The sequence below is a fragment of the Mytilus californianus genome, unplaced genomic scaffold (genome assembly GCF_021869535.1).
Source record: "Mytilus californianus isolate M0D057914Y unplaced genomic scaffold, xbMytCali1.0.p SCAF_3, whole genome shotgun sequence".
NCBI classification, from domain to species: Eukaryota; Metazoa; Mollusca; class Bivalvia; order Mytilida; family Mytilidae; genus Mytilus; species Mytilus californianus.
Window position 1 is genome coordinate 103,735,006 of NW_026262679.1, and position 9,666 is coordinate 103,744,671.

Consider the following 9,666-nt stretch of genomic DNA (forward strand, 5'->3'; position numbering starts at 1 on the left):
AATCGAAAGGGAGCTCATGTCAATTGATATAAACAATTCACCACAATTTTTTTGCAAGTTGGTGAAAGCATTCTAGAGTTATTGTCCGAAAACTGGAAAATCCCCCTTTTTTTAATGAATAAAAACCCATAACTCGGAAATGTAAAATCTAAAATTTATAAAAACGAAAGGGAGCTCACGTCAATAGATATGAACAATTCACCAAAGTTTTATGCAAATTGGTTTAAGCGTTTTTAAGTTAATGTCCGACATGTTAAAGACGGACGGACAGACGAACAGACGGACGGACGGACAGACGAACAGACGGACGGCCGGACAGACGGACAGCGGTATACCATAATACGTCCCGTAAACGGGCGTATAAAAATTCATGACCCAATTTTTTTACATGTAATTTCATCCCCGTGCTTAATATTTTATGCAAAAAATATAAAGAAATACATTTGGAAGGTGTATGAAAAAAAATGCAAGTTATACACTGTCCACACTAGGGACTCTTTTTGTAGACACCGAAAATCAAAGTTCCCGGACCAGAGTCCATCCATGGTTTCAAAGAGTAACCCTTCCCCACCAACAAAAAATTATTAAGATCACTCAAATCAAAAGTTCGCTAGCATGTGTATAGCATAAAAAAAATCTGTTAATGTCTCGTTAAATTTTTTTTGGCGGTTTAGGAGGAGTTCAGGAGACAGTTCATATCCATACTCGTTGTATATAAGACTAACGCCCGTATACTGTTAAACAGTTAAATCAAAGAATTTCAAGTTATGTCAACGTTTTTATTTTATACAGGTTTGTACACGAAAATTTTTTAACACAGTTTTTAATTGAAAACGTTGATCGTGTATGTTTTGCTAATGGAAACCAACCCCCAAAGTCAATCGGACGAAGCAAAAAATAATTAAAAAGGTGGTGAACAACGTCGTTAGTACTGAAGATTTCCAATTTAACCTAGTGTCTAACTGCTCAATAAGAAAATGAGGATATGCCAATAAGTTACTGTGAATCGTCCGTCATGCCAATATCGCCACGATTTATTCAATTTTATAAAGTTAAAAAAAAAATATATTAAAAAACATTAAAAATCCGCATGAGTTCCCCAACTATATGCACATATAGATCTGACAACAAATTAACTAAAATAATTGAAACAATTACAGACATTTTTACTTAACATATATTTCTTTTTTTAACCATAAACACACATCGTAAATTATACATTTTTATATCGATACAAAGTCTATAAAGTTTATTACCGTCAATTACATACATCCTTTTATTCATTTTTGTAAAGTTTTATTTAAATACTCGTCACTTCATGTCAAATAATCTTTTGCTAGCCTGTCCTTCTTGAATGCCCTAGTTCCCAAAGCTAACAGCAAGACTTATTACAGTGCCTGAATCATTTGAAGACAGACTGGGAAGAAATTATTTTCACATAAATCTTTACAAAAGATTACATTTCTCCTAAAAATCAACAACTCGCTCACTTGAGAAATAAATAAATGAAAACGCATCAATGCATAGCTCTGTTCAATTTATTCACGTCTTTTTAGACACGGGCGGTTTAGACCAGGAGATTTTTTTTCGGAAATCTGCAGCAGGTGTACCGTTAGCTTTCATTGAATTTATCGTGTCCTTGGGTTGTTGTCTGTTCAAAGTTGGCGTTTACTCCACAAATATTGTATCGTTAATTAAAAATGTATTGGGCATATCAATAATATCAATAATAAAAGAGAGAAGACAAAAAAAAAAAGACAAATATATACCATTCATAGATATTACATGCTTTAAACATTTAAGACTATGATTTATATAAAGATACACAATGCATTATGCTATAAAAGCTACCACAAAAGTTTGAGTATAGGACGGCATTTCATATCAATAGGTTATTATAATAAGTGCTTTGAACTTGCTTTCATAGTATTATTCTTTAACATGCTTTTATTTTTATATTATTTTTTGGTTTTAAAGTTTTTTTTATGTTATTGAGTGTTTTCCTGTACTGGTTGTTTGTTATTTTATGTTCTTTTTGTCAGTCAAATGATATAGAGACTAGATATAAAAAAAAAACTACTTACCCCGAAACATGTCTTGCGCTTGTCCCATGACAGGTTTGAAAGATTTCTTTTTCAGACTTTAAATAGAATCAAATTTGTCTTTTCAATTTCAGTCACAAGTTCTTTCCGGTTGACATGTAGCCTAAGAATTCTCTCTATTTGTCTCCTCGAATTCTAATGTCGTACCTTAATTCTAACTAGTAATGTTAATACCACGTTAGACCATTGAACTCGGGTACAAAAGATCGTCTGACAATAAACAAGAGACTCCTAATTTCCCGATTTGCTCATCTGTTTAGCTGTGTGCTATTTATAGTTTTTACCTATCTATTAGAGTTTTCGAGATAATTGGAAAATCTGGAAATAATTTTTATACGACCGCAAAAATTAAAAATTTTTTGGTCGTATATTGGTATGACGTTGGCGTCGTCGTCGTCGTCGTCGTTGTCGTCGTCGTCAGGCGTCGTCCGGCGTCGTCCGAAGACACATTGGTTTTAGCACTCTAACTTTAGTTTAAGTGAATGGATCTCCATGAAATTTTACCATAAGGTTCAATACCACGAAAGGAAGGTTGGGATTGATTTTGGGGGTTATGGTACCAACAGTTAAGGAATTAGGGGCCAAAAAGGGGCCAAAAATAAGCATTTTTGTAACTTCCAGACAATAACTCGTGTGTAAGTGTATGGATCTCTCTGACATTGTAACACAAGGTTCAATATCACAAAGGGAAGGCTGTAACTGATTTTGGGGGTAATTGCCTCAAAATTTTAGGAATTAGGGGCAAAAAAAGGGGCAAAAAACAAGCATTTTTCTAGTTTCATGACAATAACTTGTGTGTAAGTGTTTGGATATTTCTGAAATTGTACTACAAGGTTCCATATCACAAAGGGAAAGCTGGAATTGAGTTTGGGGGTAATTGCCCGAAACGTTTAGGAATTGGGGGCCAAAAAGGGGCCAAAAATAAGCATTTTTCTAGTTTCCAGACAATAACTTGTGTTCAAGTGTATGGATCTCTCTGAAATTGTACTGCAAGGTACCATACCACAAAGGGAAGGCTGGGATTGAGTTTGGGGGTGATGAATCATAAGGGGGTTCAAAAAATTTGGGGGGGGGGGATTTTTTTTTTCTTTTTTTCCTTTTTTTTTCTTTTAAAATTTTCCATTTTAAGTTGGTTATTTCTAATTTATATTTAAAAGCAAATAATAATGATATGGTAGGAGATACACACCAAACAGGATGTGTAAATTATTATATAATAAGTATTGTGCAATAGCAAGAAATTTTCAATTGCACAGTATTGCACAATAGCAAGAAATCTTCAATTGCACAGTATTGCGCAATAGCAAGAAATCTTCAATTGCACAGTATTGCGCAATAGCAAGAAATATACAATAGCACAATATTGCGCAATAGCAAGAAATTGTCAATTGTACAGTATTGCGCAATAGCAAGAAATATTTAATTGCACAGTATTGTGCAAAAGAAGATACTTCGTATAAATTGCTTATTTCTTGATCAATTTCAATGGGGTTTTATTCTTGAATTCTTGGGGTTCTTTAATATGCTGAATCTAACCGTGTATTAAGTTTTTGGATTTTGGGCCCCGTTTTTAAATTGGTCCACATTGAGGTCCAAAGGGTCCAAAATTTAACTTTGTTTGATTTCATCAAAAATTAAATTATTGGGGTTCTTTGATATGCCGAATCTAACCGTGTATTTAGATTCTTAATTTTTGGTTCCGTTTTCAAATTGGTCTACATTAAGGTCAAAAGGGTCCAAAATTAAACTTTTTTTTATTTTAACAAAAATTGAATTTTTAGGGTTCTTTGATATGCTGAATCTAAACATGTATTTAGATTTTTGATTATGGGCCCAGTTTTCAAGTTGGTCCAAATCGGGGTCCAAAATTAAACTTTGTTTGATTTCAACAAAAATTGAATATATGGGGTTCTTTGATATGCTGAATCTAACCATGTATTTAGATTTTTGAATTTTGGGCCCCGTTATCAACTTTGTCCACATTGAGGTCAAAAGGGTCCAAAATTAAACTTTGTTTGATTTCATCAAAAATTGAATTCTTGGGGTTCTTTGACATGCTGAATCTAACCATGTATTTAGATTTTGGATATTGGACCATAATAGGTGAATGTCCAATTTAAAATTTTTAAGTTCTTAGACCACATTCATTCTGTGTCAGAAACCTATGCTGTGTCAAATATTTAATCACAATCCAAATTCAGAGCTGTATCAAGCTTGAATGTTGTGTCCATACTTGCCCCAACTGTTCAGGGTTCGACCTCTGCGGTCGTATCAAGCTGCGCCCTGCGGAGCATTTTATTAAAATTGTCTTAGTAGGCCAATATATGGCAAGTCGTTTTACTATTTATTCTAACTTCAAGATATCTCGTATAATATATATCTCATAAGATATCTCGTATAATATATATCTCATAAGATATCTCGTATAATATATATTTTGTAAGATATCTCGTATAATATATATCTCATAAGATATCTCGTATAATATATATCTCATAAGATATCTCGTATAATAATGATCTCATAAGATATCATATAGTTTATAAGATATATCATATAGTTTATAAGATATCTCATATAATTAATAAGATATCTTATAAAGAAAAGTATATGAGATATAAACTATATAAGATATATCATAAAGCATAGAAGATATGTTTATAAGATATCATTTAAAGTTTTTTAGATATCTTAAAGAATAACCATTAAAACGGCTTGCCATACCAATAACCTCCATAAGGAGTCATCTATTTATTTCCGTCATTTTTTAATTTGGGTAGATCTTGTACTGCTGACAATTTCGAGGTGTTTGACTTTTTAATAGATCTTTTTTTTGCTGAAAATTTTTATATTTTATAATTTATCTCAATCTTTTATAGTTTTTCATGGACAATTTCCCCTATAAGAGGTCAATTGACGATTTCGGCGATGCTTTACTTATTTGTAGATCGTATTGTGATGATCATTTTTTTTTATATTTACAGTGTTTCTCTCTATCTCTTATAGTTTCATTAATTAATGCAAAATAATAACAATCATCTTTCAAGAGCAATAACTCCTATAAGGGGTTAATTGACAATTTTGGCCATTAGGACTCATCTGTAGATTTTATCATGCTGAACATTTTTGCTGTTTACAGTGTCTGTCTATTTATCATAATTTTTGCGAAAAAATAAATCCGTGAAAATGAGCAAAACCATCTATTAAGAGCGAACACTCCTACGAGGTACCACTTAACGATTTCGGTCATGTTGACTTATTCGTAGATTTCATTTTTTTCAGTCGAAAATTCTCTCCATCTATCATATTTTTTGCAAAAAACGCTAAAATTGGTAAAAAATTGTCTTTCAAGGGCGATAACTCAAACCAGGGAGTAATTAGCGATTTGACCGTCTTCACTCATTTGTAGATCTTATATTGCTTTGGTCAATTTCACTATTACAGTTTCTCTTTATCCATAATAGTTTTCGAGATAATGATAAAAAAATGTGAAATTTGCCAAACACGGACATTTCAGGGGCAATAACGATATTTAACCGTGATTCTGCTGATCATTCCTAATTTCGCTCTAACTACTTAAGTTTTTGAGATTTAAGCCAAAAACTGAATTTTAACAACAGCGGCCATGTAATTATGGACTGATTATAGATATAAGAAGATGTGGTATGAGGGCCAATGAGACAACTCTCCATCCAAGTCAAAATTTATAAAAGTAAACCATTGTAGGTCAAAGTACGGTCTTCAACACGGAGCCTTGGCTCACACCGAACAGCAAGCTATAAAGGGCCCCAAAAAAAATTACTAGTGTAAAACCATTCAAACGGGAAATCCAACGGTCTAATCTATATAAAAAACGAGAAACGAGAAACACTTATGAACCACATCAACAAACGACAACTTCTGAACATCAGATTCCCGGATATAATTTTGAATAGATTCCCCAAGGAACATTCAGGTAAAGTTTGGTAACATTTGATTCAGTAGTTTCAGAAGAAGATTAGTAAGAAAGTTAAAGATTGAGTAACATGACCTACAATCAAAACTCATCAGATGCTCTAGACTGAGGATAAATAGCCTAGTTGCTAGAGTACAGAAATGTGACTACGACAAGAGGAACATATTTGTGGACATCTGTGACATGCATATAAGGTCAATGTAATCATGATAGCGACCATGAAGCGTTCAGTTTCAACTAGACCACGAACGAACGGACGATAGCATACTATAACAGTTGTTAGTTAGAATTATGACTAATTGAAAGACATTTAAATCTTTATGTCAACATTTTTTCGCGAAGTCAATAATTAAAATATGGATATATTTATGTGCAATCTAATGTGAGGAATTATAATAATATTTATTAAGTTTCAATCTAGTCTCGGGTTTTTATCTCGAATAAATATTTAAATGACCATTTATGTAATAGCAGGACTGATTGTAGACGGCCGTTCGGTGACCTGTATTGCTGACCATTTTTGCTGTTTTCAGTTGCTACACATCGATTATAGTTTTTGAAAAAAAAGCAAAAATCTCTTAAATTAGTCAAAATTGTCAGCAAAGGGCAATAACTCCTATAGATGTTTTCAAGATATTAGACAATAAATGCATTTCATCCTCATTTTCTATTTATAGCCATGGCGACCAAGTTGGTTGATTGGTAAGAACAAAAAAAAATCCACATAATTCATACTAGATACATTAAGAATGATTAAGTTGCAGTTTGGTCCGGTGGTTTCAGAGAATTGTAAAAAAAATTATGATGACCGTGACGCCAAGGGATTGTCAATAGGCTAAAAACGTAACCTTTTCTTTTCAGCTTCAACAATATATAATGTTCCTCTTTGAATAAAGATAATTTACATTTCATCCATCCAACTGAAACTGAAATTTTTAGCACTACTGAAAAGAAAACAGTCTGCATTATACCTGGACTTCACCTATCAATAAAATATCAATGGCTGTTTACACACAGAAATAATTTGTTGACAAACGCTTTCCCAAATAGAGAATTATATTACTCTGAGCAGCAATATCAAGCATGACCTCAAGATATTATGTCAACTACAAAGGCTTCATTGAGAGAAAACTACCACCTTCACATAAACAACTCAGCCAGGGTTTTATCAGCCTCAACTAATATAACAGTCATCATCACTCAAATTAGTGGGTAAAAGCTGATCGTGCTCATATTTTCTTAATGGCTACATATTTTTTCATTATTATTTTTACCCATTACTTGCCGTTTGACCACTGCAAAATATGATGGGTGTTCTGTATGGAAAGCTAGATATACTGATCCTTCCAAGCACTGTAAAACACATCCATTTTAGTGAGAGTTCATGCCCTAAGTTAAATTTTTGTGTGTTTGCTGTTTGTATACATTTGTTTTTAGTGGTATGTGGATCTGTCTCATTGTGTTTTATTTGTATCCTCTAGACTTGTACTGATTTCCCATTTCACCAACTACTGTTTTCAGAATTTTATATGCTCATATTTATTCAGAGCATTAACTTACAAAGAAGCTAAATATTAATACATTTTATCGCATCAAAACTAAAATAATTCACACATTCATTTAAACATATTTTATTAGCATATAAATCCTTGCTATTACGTAATAGCAAAAAGGATCAGACACAAATTATCAAAACTTAGAAAGTCATTTCAGAAAATTGATTCTAACATTCCTACATATTTTCCATGTAATACTGAGCCTGACATATATTTTCCATGTAATACTGAGCCTGACATATATTTTTGGTGCACTTGTCTTTTGTTTCATACTGTATATTGACCTCTTTTTTTGTGTGTGAAATCGGTCATTATCTTATTGATATTTTCCTGACATCTTGTCTTGTTCATATTTTTGTATACATTTGAACAGATACTTGTGAAATGTGTAAGCAAGGATTTGTATAGTGAGACACTATCACTATACAAATCCTTGGTGTGAGTTTTCTTTCATTTTCTTTTCAACATCATATGAAATTTCAATATATCTATCATAATTGTAGCCATTTTATGTCCCATTTAACATGTCTAAGTATATCTTTATGATAATTTTTATTTTCTAAAGTTATGAATGTTAAAAAAATGTATCCTGTTATCTAATACACATGCTTATGTTTACCAATATTCACATGTACATAAACGTGTATTTGTTTATGTCTTGTAATAAACATTTCCATTGGTCTAAATTGGACCCATAACTTATGTTAAGTTCTGAGTCTAAAGTTGCTACTTATGTTGCATGTATTTCAGTAGTGGCAGTCAGGGGCGGATCAAGGATTTTAGGTTAGGGGGTGCAAACTTAAATTTTCGCCGAGTTAAGCAAGGTTAAATTATCGAAATATTCTTTATCAAGCTGAGGACAACCCATGCTTTGCAAATTTTAGGGGGGCGCACGCCCACTACGCCCCGCTTGAATCCGCCCCTGGGAGTTTTCAGTACATCTAACCATAACGCCTGCTCCACTCATAATTATTTGTATGGAGCAGATATATTTTGCTTTCAATTATTTCTATACTGCCTGTTTCTTTTTTGTCCTTGTATATATTTAAACATGGCAGCGGCCAGTGCAGATGTCATATGTGGCAGACTTTTTCTTTCTTTTGTAATAAAGTAAGCTGCACACATAGCGAGCTGATCCCATAATGATAGGTATTTTTGTTTGTATGAACTAGCCTAAGTGTTGTGGTTTAAGGTTTGAATGCTTTATGTTCAGACTAAAAGAATTGTACAAGCCCCCCTTTTGGTTTATGACAGTCTTCAAAATAACATGCTTTGTAATATAACTTCTTGTTACGAAGTCGACATTTTAAATAAAGTTTTCTTTCCCTAGTTTTCTGCTTTTCCAATGTCACAATAATGTAAAAATAAATTAATTTTTATAAGACCAAATACAGGCCTATCATCTCCAAATTACCCAAGGTTTTATGCAATATATTATGCTTGAGAAAATCTTACCGTGTAAAAGAAATACAAAAAGATGTTTGCCTTTTCTTTCACAAGTCATAAGAAAAAAACTTTATATGAAGATAATGAAAAATAAAATGCTTCAATGGCCCCAGCTTGATACAACCGCAGAGGTTGAACTCTGAACAGTTGGGGCAAGTATGGACATTACATTGAAGCTTGACACAGCTCTGAATTTGGATTGTGTATCCAAGTACACCAAGAATTTAATAAATTTATTTATTAATGGACAGTATTAGCTTAGTTTTTTAAGGGGTTCGCTTCAAAAAAAATATATAAAGCATTCTGAAAATTAGTTTATACAGAATAAGAAACAAACCTACCATGAAATTCTTAAAAAAATTTACAAAAAAAAATGAAAAAAATAATTTCCAACAGATTCAGCATATCAAAAAAACCCCAAGAATTTAATTTTTGTTAAAATCAAACTATGTTTAATTTTGGACCCTTTGGATGACCAATTTTTAAACAGGCCCAAAATTAATATAATTATAATTATGTCTCGCTTTTTGTTATTTGATAATGTAAATATTGAGATTTAAATAGATGTTCTTTACCATGTAAGTAAAGCAAATATTCAAAGTCAATG